Genomic DNA, 17,813 nt, shown 5'->3' with positions numbered 1-17,813 from the left:
GTGCCTAAGCAGATCCTAGACCGAAAGGTTAGAAAGACCAGGAGTGGTGAGACAGTTTTGCTTAAGATCCTTTGGTCTAACCACGAGACCGAGGAAGCTACATGGGAGCCAGAGGAAGCTATGAAAGAGCGTTACCCTTCCTCTTTGATCAGGTATGTATGGTTACGGGGACGTAACCTTGTTTCTTTTAGGGGGGTAGGAGATGATCGCGAGAGTTGTTAAGAGTTTTATACACCTTTTATATGTTGTGTCGGGATGTTTGTCGGGATAAGTTGGGTTAGTATCATGTTTTATGTTCGGTTGCTGAGTCGGGAATGTTAGCGGAGTACCTTTGTTTGGTAGTGGTTTGAACTTCGGGGACGAAGTTCCTTTTAAGGAGGGAAGACTGTAATACTCCGTATTTATAAGTCTTGGGGTACTCTATCGAGTAGCCCTTACTCTGTCGAGTAAGGGCAAGTTGCGAAATAAAATAGTTTCGACTGTTGGGTACTCGATCGAGTAGTCAGGGTACTCGATCGAGTAAGGGGGTACTCGATCGAGTACCTTGGGTACTCGATCGAGTGTCCGGTTTTACGGGGAGTTTTCTCGGGTTTTGTTAATTATGCGATTAAGGTATTTAAACATAATCGTCATTGTTTTAAATCACTTTTACAAAACCTAAAACCCTGTTTAAGAGAGAAAGCGATCGATTCATCTTCCTAATCGCATTCTTAGCAATTCCGGAGTTCGACGGTCAGTTCGTGTCGTAGTTCGTATCGTTGAGTTCCTTGCGTGGAGGGTAAGCTTTTAACATAATTTTTATAATGCTTTGTTAAGATTGGTTAAACCCTAATTTAGAGATTGGGGGTTTTGTGTGTAGTATGTGATGTGTAGTCCCTATGTGTTATGTGGTAGGAGGAGGATTCGTAGAAGAGGCGTTTTGATACAGCTGTAGATACCGTCTGCTTGTTGTGCTTTCCAGGTAGGATTTCCTACTCAGTATTAGTCCCATAATGGGATATTGGTGATGTGCTGTAGTTAGTTGTTTGATATGATGATTGTATTGTGTTTGTGGTTGTGATTGTTGTTGATGGTTCTCGAGATGCGTTCTCGGCTGAGTGAGGTCACTTGCGGGAGTGACTTCACGCCCTAGTTTCGCCCTTCGTGGAACCCGCCACGGAAGGGGATGTGCACATTAATGGGACAGGGTTATCGCTCGTACGATGAGCGGGGCTTAGGTGGAACGGCTGCGGTCCCCCATCGCGGGGGTCCAAAGTGGACGGTCGATATTGAGACGATGGGAGTTGGTGGTGTGTGTGTGTGTGTGTGACAGTTCGGCTGTCTGTTTATCTTATTATTGTTATCTATATTGATTGTGTGATTAGTACTGACCCCGGTGTTGTTTTGTAAACCTGCGGTGATCCATTCGGGGATGGTGAGCGGATCTTGAGCGGTATTGAGATGAGTCTTTGGGATAGGCTGGGATGCCACGACATGATGATAGGAGTCTTCCGCTGTAGCCTTAGTTTATTTACATTTCAGTTAGACAGTCGTTTGAGAATAATGTATTGCGCTGTTAGTTGGTTTCATGGATTGTAACTATTCGTTAAACTATTTATAATAAATGTTGTTTCGTTATTGTTGTTTGATTATCATTGCCTCGGGTAATCCGAGATGGTAATGTCTTCATACCTGAGTGGTCCTGGTAAGGCACTTGGAGTATGGGGGTGTTACAGTTTGAGTTTTATTAAACTCACCCGTTACTTTGTCGTATCCCAATGGGTTGTAAAGACAAATTGAACCCCATTAAAGTGAACCGGATTGACATGGTATTCGCCCCTAGTTACTTATATGAGGTGACGTCTCCAAGTGACTAGAGTGTGATGCGATTGATGGCAAGTTCAAGTGCCATAGAGTCATATGGGATGACTAGTCGATCACATAGGCGATCAGATGGGACAATCGTCGGGCGATGACCGCTTATAGAGTTCTGGTAATTCATATAGCCTGGTCGTGGCAAGAGCTACTATAGTATTTTTATGAGTCAATTCTTTTGACTAGAGACTATTCGCCCAAGTTGGCACAACTTCTGATTAGCTTTGATTTATACTCTACGATTTCGTAAATGAGATCAAACTGGGTATATTTTGGGTTATGATGGACTGTGGCTGAACGAAGGGAATAGGGCGATAGGAATTGTCCACCCCTTGTCAGGGCTGTTTGAAATCTCAAGGCCACTCGAGGAGTAGTTAACTGGAAATGCGTGGCCACGCTAGGAAGGTATCTATGATAGATAATTCCGGTCAGACAGTTAATCTCCAGATCGAGAAAACCACTCAAGATATGATCAAATGTAAGTACGACCTGCAAGACACCTTGCATTGAGTGGGAGATTGTAATAGGACAAGAGAATTGGTGATGCACACTTGTTAAGGACAAGTGGGAGATTGTTGGGAAATGTGTCCTCTACAATAGTGCGATCACATGATTTAAATATCATAATTAAATCTCATACTAAGAATACGTGAGGGATGATTCTTTATACAATCGACTGACAGTCATTAATCGTTAATGATTGGCTAACTAGAGTTTGACATTACTGTCGTGTGACGGTGGTGGTCAGTTGATCCCTTTAGGTCACACTTATAGGATGAGGCCCAAATAGATATTTAATTAATTGTATGCGATGCAGATTAATTAATTCCTTAATTATGGGAGTGCAATTTTGCGTCTTATTTTAATGTGATTAAATAAAGATTAAATTTAGTGATTAAGCGTTAAATTACTAAATTAGTTGAGGTATTAATATAAGTTTTGAGGTAGAGGTAATTAGTTATTTAAAGTTACAAGAAGTTGTAATTTTAACTAACTAGCAATTATGGGACCCATTATATGATGATATAATGGTAGTATATTACTCAAAAAGTGGAGTGTATATTATTTTATTAATTGGAATATTTAAGTGTTAAATGATTACATTAATAATTAAAAATGTAAGATAGTTGAACATATGACTTATAAGCATTTGTGGGACAAATGACAAAAGCCAAAAATGGACCATAAAGGGTCCATTATTTCGGCCAAATGAGAGCAAAAGATGCTCTTGTTTTGTCTTGTTCATTTTGTTATAATAATGTGTGATAGTGACTTATCCATGACATATCTTACAAAGCTTAAATCCTACACTCTACCTATACAAACCATAGACTAAAAACAAAAGGCAAAAGATTCCTCCTTTGCCTTATGCCAACCGGTTTTGGCATTACAAAAGGAGGAATTTTGGTTGCTCATTTTGTTACTTCTTGTCTTGCTAGTGAATGCTTATATTTCTCTAGCTTTCTCACATACAAAATTCATACAAGCTCTCAACAATAGTAATACACATCATATATTACTTAAGATAGTAATAAAAGATTATTAGTATTATTAAGGTAATATTTCTACTACATATCTAGTTAATATTAGTAGAGATTTTTGGGATTCATCTTGGGTGCAATTTATTGGAGTGGCTTCTAAACTTGGAGTCTTAGGAGGATCATCCATCATGTTTAGCTCAAGAACAAGTGAAGGAATGTGACCTTACTTGTGCCCATATTTTCGAAATACATAACAATGTAAGGAACATTGTTTTTCTTATAAATCTTTCATTTTGTTATGCATGCATTAGATCTAAAGAACAAATAATTAATAAGTTAATTAGTTCACTATTAGAGGAGTCTAATAATAGGTATATGAACCTAACACTTACAGCTTCATTCCTTCTTCTTTTCTTCCTTTTTCTTCATAGAATCCTTGAGGATTTCCTCAGGGATGCAAGGATCTTTTCTCATCATTGCCCATCTACTATAGTATGTACAAATGCCTTCTAATCTTGTCTCTCCTTGATGCTTGGTCATTGAATTCAATCAATTTAGCCTCATTTTGCCATGAAAATGCAAGGTTTGCACTCCTTTCCTACCAAGGACATAAAACCTCAAAGAATATGCAAAACAAAGGACTAAAGACAATAAATGACCCAAATATGCACTAAAAAGCATGGGAACAAGGCTAATTCGGGGACTAAATATGCTCTAATTATGGTCACATCAGTCAAGTAGTCACATAATGTAAAACGTCACACTTGAGTCACAAATAAGAGTAAAAATGATTATATAAACATAACGTAAATAATTCATTTGAAGCATGTATAAGTACAAAAGTATAACAAATATCAGGTGCTCCCATGATAAAAAGAGTGTCAACACACCATACATAAGCATGAAAATTAAGGTTAAGATGCATACCTGATCGGGACAAGAGTTGGTCGTCACACATCCAATCAAACACATTTATAATACTCAACAAACAACTAGTTAGAAGTAAGTCGAGGTCGATCCATGGGACGGTGTGCTTTGGGTTCTAAGTCTATCTATCTCAATTTATTCTAGTGTCACAATTTGTTGGGTTTGTAGTTGTGTCTAGACTAATGCAAGCAATAAAGTTAAGCAAACAATAAAAGAGAGATGTAAACAAATGACTAAAAGCACTAGGATATCATGGGGTCATAGGGGATTCATGGTATTGATCATACAAACATGTTTACAATGTTGCAAGCAATTACTGTTGTGGAGGAACCGAGTTGATTTATGTCTTACGGTTCATAGGAAGAGTTGGGTCCCGGAGCCGAATCGATTAGATTGTACAACACCTACTAGTCGACTTACTTTCCTCTTATTCAACTTCTATGCATGGTCTAACAAAACTCGAGTTGGTTTATATCTTACAAGTCAAGTTGAGTAGATAAGAGATGGTTGTAAATGCAAGGATTCATAGGCTTAGCATTTCATCAAACATAACATGTGCATAAAGTTGACATCACAACAAGCAAGCAATTTGATAATGAAAACATATTAGATTAAGCATTAATCAATCCCATGTTTGTTTCCCCTAATTACCCACTAATCCTAGTTTAGTAACTACTCACTCATTATCATGGAGAACATGTCATTAATGGTGTCAAACATAACAACAAGTGTAAACATGATAAGAGAATGAGGAAATAAACAATAAAGAGTAAAGGGAAAAAGAATTATACCAAACTTGAGATGATTCCAAATAATAAAGCAAAGAATAATAGAAGAAACTTGATTGATTGATGAAGGGTTGTCAATCCTCCAATAATAACCCAATAATCTTCAATTACCCAATAATAATAAACTAGAACAATAATTAAGGAAAGATTAATGTGTAATTTTGTGGAAAGATTGAAATTAATCTATTCTAATCTACTCCTAATCTAATCTAAGAAAGCTTGATTTAATCTAAGAAAACTTGATTCTAATCTAATGAAAAACTTCATGGTTTGATTATTACAAATGGGGTATTTATAGTAGAGCATCATTAGGTTAAGCAAGGGTAAAATAGTAATTTAACAATGCTAATTGTTGAGTAGGGAATCACTGGTCTCTGGGGAGACTCCGGTCTCTTTTTCGCCGGTCTTTGAAAAATATGTGCATCCTTCATAGAACAAGAAGAGCACGAAAAGTTGCTGTAAGGGAATCCGGGCATCCAAGGCATGAAGACGGGCGGATTGTAGGAAGACGGGCGGATTGTTGGGAAGACGGGCGGATTGTAGGAAGACGGGCGGATTGTTGGGAAGACGGGCGGATTGTTGGGAAGACGGGCGGATTGGTCTCGGGACGCTCGGATTCTGGGCTGTGTATTTATTTTTTTCTTTCTGTCTAACAATCCGAGCGTCTTGAGGGGAAGACGGGCGGATTGGGTCTCAGGAATCCGAGCGTCTTGAGTCTCGGGACGAGTGGATTGGCGGACAACTTCTTTGTTTGACCTCAGATTGTAAAACGGACGTCATTTTCTCATCCGGACTCCTATTGGAGTGATTCAAAAGCCTAGATCACTTGTTTTTTCGACGCCGTTCAATCTAGCATACTTTCAGAACCAAAGGAGCAACTCTTGGTTTGGTTCCGAGCAATTTCTTCTTATAATGCCTTCCTTCTCGTCATCCTTACTCTTAACCCTTTGATCCTTCTATATATACTTTATTCCTACATCCTTGGTCATCATTCTTGTCTCTTCTTCATACTAGTCCATACAATATCATCAAAAAGCTTCCAAATATGCACGAAAGACGGGAATTTCCGCCTTATTATCTTCTTTCCTACAAAACATACGAAATGCACTAGGAAAGCAAAATAGGAAGGAATTGACGGATAAAATGGCTATGGAATGTTATATTAGTATGCAAAATAGGCTCAATTAGGGCACTAAATGTGCGCAAATAATGTTCACATCAATACCCAACAAAAAACATAAACCCCAATCTATAACAACAAGTTTAGTACTCGACTACAACAAGGGTCAACTTCAAACGGTCATAACTTGAGTTCTAGACATGAGAATGAGGTGAACCCAATGGGAAGTGATAGCTTATCCTCTCACGGTTCTAACTCTAGGTCATAAGCCTAGAACAAACAAGTATCGAAGGAGTTATGGCCATTTTACGAAAACTGGTCAGGCTGAAATTACAGCTTGCGGTAGTGGCCGGAGCCTGCAGTGGTGGCCGGAGCCTGTGGCAACGGCCTGATTCCCATGACACATACGAACTAAATCTTCATCCTCAAATCAATCTTATCTTATCATTACAATCCAATTGAATAAGAACATGTAATTAACAAGAAATTCCACATGTATACTTGAGACGGAAATCAATAGTTTACATATTCAAGCAACCAACTTACCCAATTGTTCTAAAATCAAAAGTCTACATACTCTAAACCACTAATCATACTCAATTTGCTCTCAAATCAATATTTCCAAACTAACAATTTCATGACATGATTAAACATAAATATTAAGCAAGAATAAGATGGTTTACTCACTAATTCATCCATGTAACCCAAAAGATTGGAAATTTCTTCAACCAACCATGAGATGGTTTCTCATACAAACTCATTCAACAGCAAACTTGTGAAACAAGAAAAGATCCAAACATTAACATACATATGAACAAACTACAACATATAAACACACTAATTTGACATAATGTCGAGTAACCATCACCGTTACCTTTTAGCTCTTAATCTCTAATGGAATCGTCTTACTTGCAAGAATCCACTTTCGGGTCAACTAATCTTTCTCCTAAACATAAGAAAACACAAATTAAGACTAAGAATCGAAACTAGAAAACGGGTACCATGTAGATTATGGGTCGGCAGCCCTATATATGGAGGAAAGTTTGTTCCTTTCTTACCTAGAAAGATGGAGGGCGATGAGAGGAAGAAATAGACGTGAAAATCACTTGATTCGGATAAGAATCGAGCAAGTTATGGAGTTTTGAAGATTTGTAAGAGAAATGTGTAAAAATGGTGATGGTTGTTGAAGATGGTGTGCTAAAATTTTGAGGAAGAAGGTGTAGTTAGGGTTTCCTTCATGATTCTTATGAGGAGGAAAGAGTAGTATGTGAGCCCAATAGTCATACTAGGCCCAAAAAGCAAAATTGAGTCGGTAGACACCAAAAATTACGTCTCAAGCCCACTACAACTCAAGACGGAAAATATTATTATTATTATTATTATTATTATTATTATTATTATTATTATTATTATTATTATTATTATTATTATTATTATTATTATTATTAATATTATTATTAATATTATTATTATTATTATTATTATTATTATTATTCGACTAAAATATTTATTTTTGTATAAGCTAAGCTTTAAAAATATAATATTTATAAAGATCATGTTTAAAAATGAAATTAATTAAATTTAATAATTTAATATATAAATAAGATAGTAGAAAGGTTAATTAAATTATAAATGTCAAAATGGAAAATTCGCGGGTGTTACAGGCTTGCAGTAGCTGGATCCGAGTGTCTTCCCCAGGATCCGAGCGGATCACAAGTCAAAACAACCCGTGCCTCAACACGGGACGAGCAGATCAACACGGGAGTAGCAAGAGGATCCGCTCATTTCCCTCGGGAGTAGTATTTCCTCAACTTTTCTTAGGGTCTTAATAGTCATTTATGCCCTTAGTAACCCTAATCCTTGTACCTAATGTTTAGTATAAATACCCCTTTGTACAACCTAGATTAGCATCAAGTCTTAATCCATCCTCAATCAAGTTGTAATCATCTCTAAATACTCTTAAATTACTTTTAATTTAGTGGTAATACAATTCTCTATATTAATCACATCTTAATCTTCCCATAGTTTCTCTATTGTTCTTCCTTTATTTTGGATAATTAGAAGATTATTTGGGTTTATTTGGAGGATTGACAACCTTCCATCAATCATCAAGTACTTCTATTATTCGTTGCTTTATTATTTGGAATCATCTTCATAGGTATAATTCTCTCTTAACCTTGTTTAATTATTGTTAATCACTTTCATTTATTCATCATGTTTTGCCTTGTTAGTATGATTGACAACCTTATTAAGATGTTAAAATTGATCATGAGTGAGTAGTTTCCTTAGCAAGGGTTAATGGGGAATTAGGGGAAACCAACATGGGGATTGATCTACGCTTAATCTAATATGTTTTCATAATTAATTTGCTTGCTTGTTGTGATTTCAACTTATGCACATGTTATGTTTGATGAAATGCGAGCCTATGAATCCTTGCATTTTTTACCCATCATCTATCTTTTCAATGAGGCTTGTAAGCTTATACACCAACTTAACACTCATTAGACCATGCATATAGTTGAATAGGAAGGATTAAGTCGACTTGTAGGTGTTGTACAATCTAATCGATTCGGCTCCGGGACCCAAACCTTCTTAGGGATTGTAAGCTTATACACCAACTCGATCCCATCACAACAATAAGTGCTTGCTATATAATTGAGAACATGTTTGTATGATCAACTCCCATGAATCCCCTATGAACCCATGACACCCTAGTGCCTTTAATCAATTGTTTACAAACCCTTTTAATTATCTTGCTTGTTTTCATTGCTTTACTTTTATCTTGTTAATTAGTTTAGACCAATTTTATCTCAACCCAAATTGTGACACCCTAAGACACAACCATTTACGATTGAAAATCCTACATCAATACCCGTCCCTTGGGATCCGACCTTTACTTGCCACTTTGCTAAGACTAATTTGTGAAGTTATAAATATTGTTTTGGTTGGTAGCTTTTGACGACTAGTTTTAACCGGACCAAAAATGGTACCGTTGCCAGGGACAAGGTTAAATTGATTTGATTTTCGTTAATTGTTTTTAGTTGTGTCTTTCTTTATCTTGGGGAAGTCAATTTCCTCAAGGTTGTTCTAATTGTTTTCGAGTTGTTTGATATTTTGCATGACTAGGAGATCACAAGGTAATCCATTACCTATTGATCTTGAAATCGAAAGAACCTTAACCAACAATAAAAGAGTTGGTAGAGGTACTTCGAGAGTTGTAGGTATAGGAGAGATTGTGGACATTCAACCAAATAACATTTAGTTTACCAACCCTTTTGCAAGAGAAGGAGAGGACAACCCAATACAAAATCCACCATAAAATCAATCTACAATGCCTAAATTTTCATCACATTCCGTACCAACCGAGGAGAGCCTACCAAATGGTACTCCTACACCACCACATTTAACCGGTAATTTCATTGCCAAATCCGAATTCATACAACTAGTTGAGAGAAGTCAATTTGGAGGGATGCCTAGTGAAGACCCTCATTCACATATGGAGACTTTTTGGGATTATTGTGATGCGATTTCTCAAATCGGAGTTACTCAAGATCAAATTCGATGGGTATTATTTTTTTTTTTATTTGATTGGTACCGCAAAGCAATGGTTGAAGAGCCTATACAAGGCTACCCTTGGTATTGACTCATGGAAGAAGTTGGCACTTGCCTTCTACAAGAAATTCTATCCTCCGGAGAAGACCAATATGTTGAGAGCCCAAATCACCGGGTTCAAACAAAGGGATGAGGAATCATTGTATGAAGCATGGTAGAGATTTAAGGACACTTATCGTTCTTGTCCACACCATGGACTTAGCGAGTGGTTCCTTGTGCAACAATTTTGGAATGGTCTATATGAAGACACCCGCAACATTCTCAATATGGGATCCAATGGTATGTTTACCGAAGTTGATGACAATCAAACATGGACCAAAATTGAAGAGATAGCGGTTCATAACTCAAAATATAGTAGGCCTCGAAAGGCCACTAGAGGAGGAAAGCATGAGCTAGATTCCATCACACAATTGGGTGATCAACTAAGTGCTCATATTGACACCATCAATTTGATGTTTGAGAAGGCCATGGCTAAGCTTGATGAAGCTTCCAAATCACCCAAACAACATGTTAATGCTATGGTGGCATCATCCTCAATTCCAAGTGGAGTATGTGAGAGTTGTGGAACTTTGGGACATGACCAAAGTGAATGTAGGGGAACAAGTGAACAACTGAATGCTTTCCAAGCATACAAGAGTGGCACCCCTTATTCCAACTATTACAATGAGAATACCAAATTCCATCCAAACCTTTTATACAAAAGCCAAAATGTCCAAAACCCTCAACCAACATACACCCCACCTCCAATGAGAAATCAAGCTCAAAGACCCTTTTACAACCAAAGCCAAGGTTATCAAAATCAACCTTCTTACAATCAATCCAATGACCAAGGCTTTGATGTTCAAAAAGCGGTCCTCCAAATGCAAAAGAACCAACAAGAATTTTTCACCCAAATGCAAAAATATAGCCAAGTCAAAGACATCACCATCAACAACATACTAGCCCACACCAAGATGTTGGAAACCCAAATGTCTCAATTAGCATCTTCTAGCTCTCAAAGACAAAAGGGGCAATTACCACCTCAAAGTAATCCCCCAAGAAATGAGTCGGTTAATGCCATCCATTTGAGGAGTGGTACAAGGTATGAAGGGCCAAAGAAGCCGGTTGATGAAGACATTATGGATGCTAGTGACAAGTAAGGAGTTGTGGAGAACTCTAAAGAAGAAGAACCCACCACCAAAGAGGTTTCAAAGAAGAAGAATGAAGAGAAGGCTAAGGAAAAAGAGCCTTTTGTGATTAGACTTCCATTCCCAAGTCGTCAAGGTAAGCCTAAGTTTGATGAACAACTTGGAAAGTTCATGGAGATTGTGAAGAACTTAGAAGTCTCAATCCCATTCATGGAATTGATCAATCATGTTCCGGCCTATGCAAAGTACATAAAAGATATTCTTACCAAGAATAAATCCATCCGGAAGCTAGAGACTATTGCCTTTACCAAAGTGAGTAGTGCTATTCTTCAAGGAAGTTCACCTCCAAAACTCAAAGATCCGGGAAGCTTCTATATTCCATGCACCATTGGCGACACTACAATCAACAAAGCATTATGTGACCTCGGAGCAAGTGTAAGTGTCATTCCATACTCAGTATGCAAGAGGCTAGGAATGGGAGAGCTCAAGTGCACTAACATTACTCTTCAAATGGCGGATCGATCAACAAAGATACCTTTAGAGGTGTAAGAGGATGTGGCCGTGAGAATTAGCAAATTCTTCATCCCGGTAGACTTTGTCATTGTAGACATGGAGTAGGATTCCAACATTCCTATCATCCTAGGAAGACCTTTATTACACACCGTGGGAGCGGTAATTGATGTGAAACATAGAGAGCTTACACTTGAAGTGAGGGATGAGACAATCACTTTCAACCTAGACAAAACAATGAGAGCTCCCCGACTACATGAGCCATGCTTCATGGTCAATCATTATAGTTGAGAAAGTGATAGGAAGAAGTTGGCATCTCAATGTAAAGATCAAGCAATGGGTAAAGAATCACCACCCATATGGAAGAAGAAAGTTGATAATCCTCAAGATGCTCTATCCGGAGAGAAAGGAAATTTCAACAACAATGGGAGCTTGAATAACTCACCACCAATCATGACAACTAAGGAAGAAGGCCTCATTGGCCATGACAACAAGAAAGACGAGTTGCATTCATCAACTCATGACATCATTGGGGAGCAAGCTAGTGAAGTGTGTGGTCTATGGGGAAATGAATTTGAAGGATTAGTCAATCCTTACAACGGCAATGCTATAGACTAAGGCTTTGGTGACCATCTTAACTCGATTCATCATCATGAAGAACACAATGTGGAAAGGTCTATGCAAGATCTTTACAATGAAAAGGAACAAGCCCTCGACTACTTCTACAAGGTGTTGAGTAACATAAACAACACCTTGGCTATGCCTCCTTGAAATTTCATTCAAGAGTGAGAGTTTTGTGGAGTCCTCCCTAAACCACCATTTGTAAATATTCTAACCCTTTAACTAGCATTTTATTTCATTTATTGTATTCTTGTCACTTTTGGTTTTGCAATTTCATACTTTGATCAAGATTTTCTTTATGAGAGAAAGTGACGGAGGTATTTTAATGTGTTTTGATTTGTAGTGTTTGATTTAGTGTGGGGATAGCAATTGCCTAGGCAAACTGAGCCTTCATCGTGCACCCACAATGTTGAACAAAGGAATGAAGAAAGAATGAAATGGGAAATGAAGATCCCCATGGGTGGAACTTAACTCGTGGGTGCAGAAGAAGATCCGAGCATCCCAGGAGAGAATCCGCTCGAGCTGGCTCTGATCCGAGCGTCGTGGCTCTAAGACGCTCGTCTTAGGAGTGCTGAAATTGAAAAAATTGGGTCAGTTGCAAAATCTGGGCAGATTACACAGAAGACGCCTATCCCAGTCCTGAAGACGCTCGTCTTGGCAAGGAGTTGCGCGTCCTGGCTTGTGCAAAAACTTAAAGTTCACACTGTCTATGAATCCGAGCGTCCCCTGCAGAAATCCAATCGTCTTCAGCAGAATTCGCGCGTCCAAACACGGGTTAGAAATTCCTGAGCTGACTGACTAAGGATCCAAGCGTCCCCAGTCCAAGACGCTCGTCTCCTGCTGCTAATTGCCTATAACGAGATTCAAATTCGTCTTCCCCAATTAATTTCTTTCTTATACAAAGACAAACACACACCCTTCTCCCTCAAAACCCTCAATCCCCTCATCAACAAAACACAAATTCCTCAACCAAATTCACCAAAATCAAAACAAAACTTCCTCAAATCACAATTAAACTACTCCTTTATCAACAAGAAGCTATCCAAACAACAAATTCCTCACACATTGATTCGATTTTCTAAGGTTTCAAGACAAATTCGAAAATCCTAAATCGATTGGAAATTGATTGACGCTTAAGGAAACAAGGAGCATTCAAGCTTAATATTGGTTTGTTCATACAATTTTGATAAGGAGAACAACATGGAAAGAACAAAACGTGGAAACAAGGCACCCAAAACCTCAAATCTTTCCAAAAGGCAACAAGCTCTTCTAGCTTCAAAGGCTATGGTAGTGCATCAACCAAGGTGGAGATTCAAGAAGTTGCTACTCCTATGGTGGAAGCTACACCTACTCCGGCGATTGAACAATTGCAAGATTATTTGGAGGTAACTTTCATAAAAGATTCTCATAGGAAAGCATTTGTATCCCTTACTAAGAATACTATTTTGCCTACCAAATTCATATGTCAAGATGCCTTAGACAAATTGGGTGTGCTTGAAAGAACTAGGAATTTCTTCGAGTCCATGAAATTGCTTACTCTCTTTCAAATACAAGAATTAACCTACCCTTCCCTTACCATGGAGTTTGTAAGCTCCTTGAAGGTGACTAAGGTAGAGGGTCACAAATTTGTTTAATTTCGTCTAGAAAACAAGAGTAAAAAGATGACTTTGGATGAGTTTGGAAAGGTGTTTGGTCTTAAAGACCATTCTCCTTATATGAAGAAGCCTTTGAAATATGATGCCGCACCCCTATGGAAAGCAATAACCGGACAAAAATTTGAGTCTTTCCATGACTGCCATGTTCTTTATGTCCACCATCCGGGTATAAGGGTATGGCACAAGTTTTTAGGCAACACTTTAATTGCAAGAAAGGGCACCAATCACTTTACCGAGCTCGAGTTTGTCTACCTTGAACCCACCATGAATATCAACAAAAATTTCACCAAGGGATACAACATACTTCAACTCTTACTTGATCGGTGGCTTACAATTCACCATGGTAAAGATGGAGAGGCTTTTATTGTGAATGGAGGATTAATAACATGGTTAGCCAAACACTTTAACCCGGATTTCAACAAAGATAAGACATACAAACCGGTTAAAGGAGGAAACCTTCTTGATTTGGACACTATGATCAACAAGTTTCATTGGGTCAAGAATGATAATCTTGACAACAAGTATGAGTGGCTCACTAAAGAAGCTAAGTCCTTCATCTTGCCTAACAATATATGCCGCATCAATGTCCGAAGTCCAAGCTACCTTCTACCCGTCTCCTATGAAGCCGAAATGATTATGAAGCAACATAGGGAATCGCATGCCAAGCCCTCTTCCTCCTCTATTGTGACTCCACCATATCCAATTGCCTACCGTGAATTCACACCAATTGGCACTAATGTTGTGGTAGGCAACGACTACTTGACCCAATTGATACAACATATGCATAAGGAAGCTCATGAGGATCGGGTCAATGCTTACCGAGCTCAATATCCGACCCTCCTACACTTAGCTAGGCAAGGATTACTTGATCCTTCATGTCCTTTGCCTAGTTGGACAGATAGGGAAGTATTCTTTCCAAGTGCTCCTAGAGATCCCACCGTGGATATTCAAGTTACTAAGGGGAAGGAGATTGTTGTTGAGAGCGGGGAAGGTAGTGACTCTTGCCATGAGGAAGAAGAGGAAGAAGTGCATGGTTCAAGTGATGATGAAAATGGTGAAGCCTCCGGGTCCATGGAGGTAGATGATGATGATGATGATAATGAGGAAGATGATGATAGCAATGATAGGGATGAGGATGTCGCTATGAGCGACAATTGAGGATTGACGAGCTTTTTGGAAGATGCCACATATCCCATTGTGATTTTTCTACACCTCCTCCAGCTTTATATATTTCTCTTGTTTTCAAAAATTTTTATCTTGATCAATTGTTTTGAGTCCTAGCAACACTTAGAGGACTCCCACCTCAGTCTCATTGAGGTGTCTCATATTGTTCCCACTTTTGAAAATCCAAAATGATAATTAGTTTCATGCATTGCATACTCGTGCATGAACTCCCCCATTTTTGACCCTAGAAATAGTGTCTTTTGGTTTGGGGAAGTTCAAGCACAAGCATTGGGAGTTAATCTAAATTAGCTCTCCAACCAATAAAATCATGCATCAGATAGTGTAGTATAGATTGCATCACTTGCATATATGTCACGTGGCTTGCATAGTAGTGTAGAAATTATGCATTCTCATTTAGTTTGCATAATTTTCTATCGTATTGGCCATTGAGGACAATGCCCATACTAGTATGGGGATGGGAAATTCTAACATGAATTTTAAAACCAAAAGTGATAAAAATTGAATTTTTTTGAAAAATAAAAAAATATGTTCTTTTATTTCACGAAAACACAAAAACCATAAAAAAATTGAATTTTTTTGAAAAACCCAAAAACATGTTCATTCCTTTATAGTGTAGAATTGTATATATTTTGTATATACTCGCTTGCGTTTGTTTGTCCTTCTATCACATTGATCGACTACGCCACATCCGAGACATGAGGATTATGAAGACCGCATGGTATGATCTTTCCAATCTCCTTCTCCCTCTCTATGTTAATGACTATGTGGCTTTATTTTGATTGATGCGGTACAAACCAATGTGATTCTAGGAGTTGCATTTACCTTATATGGCATACTAGTTGATAGAAGCATTTGCATTAGGTTGTATAAATGTTAGTTGTATCATGGCATGTAGTTGCATTTTAGGAAAATTTTGTGAAAACATCTATTTGGGGAGATTGACAAGTGTATATAAGGCTCTTGTAGATACTTTTTCTTCTTAAGACTTTGCTCATTAGAATGCTTGTAAAACACCCTAGGATGTGTCATACTAGTATCCTTTGACCCACGGATTAAGGCCTAGTAAAGAGTACCTTGTGGCGTGATAACTCCTTGGCTACCGTTTATTCCAAGGTGACCCTTGAAACCATACAACCATCTTCCACATTCCACCACATTTTGTCAACAAAAAGGGAATGGGCACTAAAACAATCAAAATTTGAGTTCAAGCATTGAAATGAAAGTAAAAAAGTTTGCAATTTGCATCAAAGAAAAGTGGAGTACCAAAAATAAGAACTCCTATGCTTCAAATATAAGTACCATCACTACAAATGGGGTGGCTTTGAAAATGTTCAAAAAAAAAATGCAAAAAGTTAAAAGATTTCAAGTATTGAAATGTCAAACATCAAAGAAATGGCAAAAAGAAAGTGTTCTCAAAATGTCAAAAGCCACAAGAAATTGGGGGGAATAACAACATAAAAAGCAAACTACCATATGAAACTCAAAACCTATTGATCCCTTTTTCCATAGAATCCACTTTTGTGCATGGTAGAGAGGGGACGACCCTTCTTCTTGTCTAGGCAAGAAGGGAAATTCCGCGATCCTCCAGTGTTTCTAACACCATAGGGAGTCTACTCTTGACGAAAGCATTTAACGATTGAGGATAAAGGTACCCTAGCTTGACACGATTTGGAGGTGATTTATTGGTATCCTTCTAGGCTTAGTAGTTTGAAGAAACCGTATCTATGATGGAGTGTGTACCCTTAGATTGCTTCCCTTGTAGATAATTTCCGCCACTTAGATGAGGAAAGTGGCTATTAATATTTGTAGATGCCTCCATTACTTGCTTTTGTGTGCTTAATGCTTGGATGTGTCGCCATTTTGGCAAGTCTCACCTTGCCTTGCAAGAAGGCATCCTACCTCATGGTTGTCTTGTTGTGAGTTGAAGGGGCGGAGTGAGACCCGCTAATTGTCTCATATCGGCTATATTAGTAGGTTAGTTTAAATAAAGGTCCTAGTTTTAGTCACCTCTTTACTCGAGACGAGCAAAGGTTCGGTTTGGGGATGTTTGATGTGACTCATATTTGAGCACATTTAGTCCCCGAATTAACCTAGTTCCCATGATTTATAGCACATAATTGGGTCATTTACTATCTTTAGTTTCCCATTTTGCATATTCTTTGAGGTTTTGTCTCCTTGGTAGGAAAGAATTGCTAACCTTGCATTTATGAGGCGAAATGGAGTTAAATTGATCGCATCTAATGACCAAGCATCAAGAGAAGACCAACAATAGAGGCCTAAGTAGATAATAAAGTGAAATGGGCAATGATGAAGAGATCCTTGCATCCCCGACATGATCCTTGCAGATTTTTAAGGAGCAAAAGAAGAGAAGCAGTCTGTCCAGGAATCCGAGCGGAACATGCACGATCCGGGCATCTCTGAACACCACGATCCGGGCGTCTTGTTCCCAGGACGAGCGGCTTGCAGCAGCTGGATCCGAGCGTCTTCCCCAGGATCCGAGCGGATCACATGTCAGAACAACCCGTGCCTTAGCACGGGATGAGCAGATCAACACGGGACTAGCAAGAGGATCCGCTCATTCCCTCGGGAGTAGCATTTCCTCAACTTTTCTTAGGGTGTTAATAGTCATTTAAGCCCTTAGTAACCCTAATCCTTGTACCTAATCTTTAGTATAAATACCCCTTTGTACTACCTAGATTAGCATCAAGTCTTAATCCATCCTCAAATTAAGTTGTAATCATCTCTAAATCCTCTCAAATTAGTCTTAATTTAGTGGTAATACAATTCTTAATATTAATCACATCTTAATCTTTCCTCAATTTCTCTATTGTTCTTCCTTTATTTTGGGTAATTAGAAGATTATTTAAGTTTATTTGGAGGATTAACAACCTTCCATCAATCATCAAGTACTTCTATTATTCTTTGCTTTATTA

General features: G+C 38.2%; 1 non-coding gene across 1 annotated transcript; it reads right to left on the bottom strand.

Moving 5' to 3' along the window:
* Nucleotides 1-9,874: 9,874 nt before the first annotated feature.
* On the bottom strand, nucleotides 9,875-9,981 carry LOC141625528 (small nucleolar RNA R71). The gene has a single exon (XR_012535302.1). It is a non-coding gene; the product is annotated as a small nucleolar RNA R71 (small nucleolar RNA).
* Nucleotides 9,982-17,813: the final 7,832 nt, after the last annotated feature.

Source organism: Silene latifolia, chromosome X (assembly GCF_048544455.1).
Source record: "Silene latifolia isolate original U9 population chromosome X, ASM4854445v1, whole genome shotgun sequence".
Lineage (NCBI taxonomy): Eukaryota > Viridiplantae > Streptophyta > Magnoliopsida > Caryophyllales > Caryophyllaceae > Silene > Silene latifolia.
The sequence above is the reverse complement of the archived record's forward strand: the minus strand, read 5'-3'. Positions and strand labels throughout refer to the sequence as shown.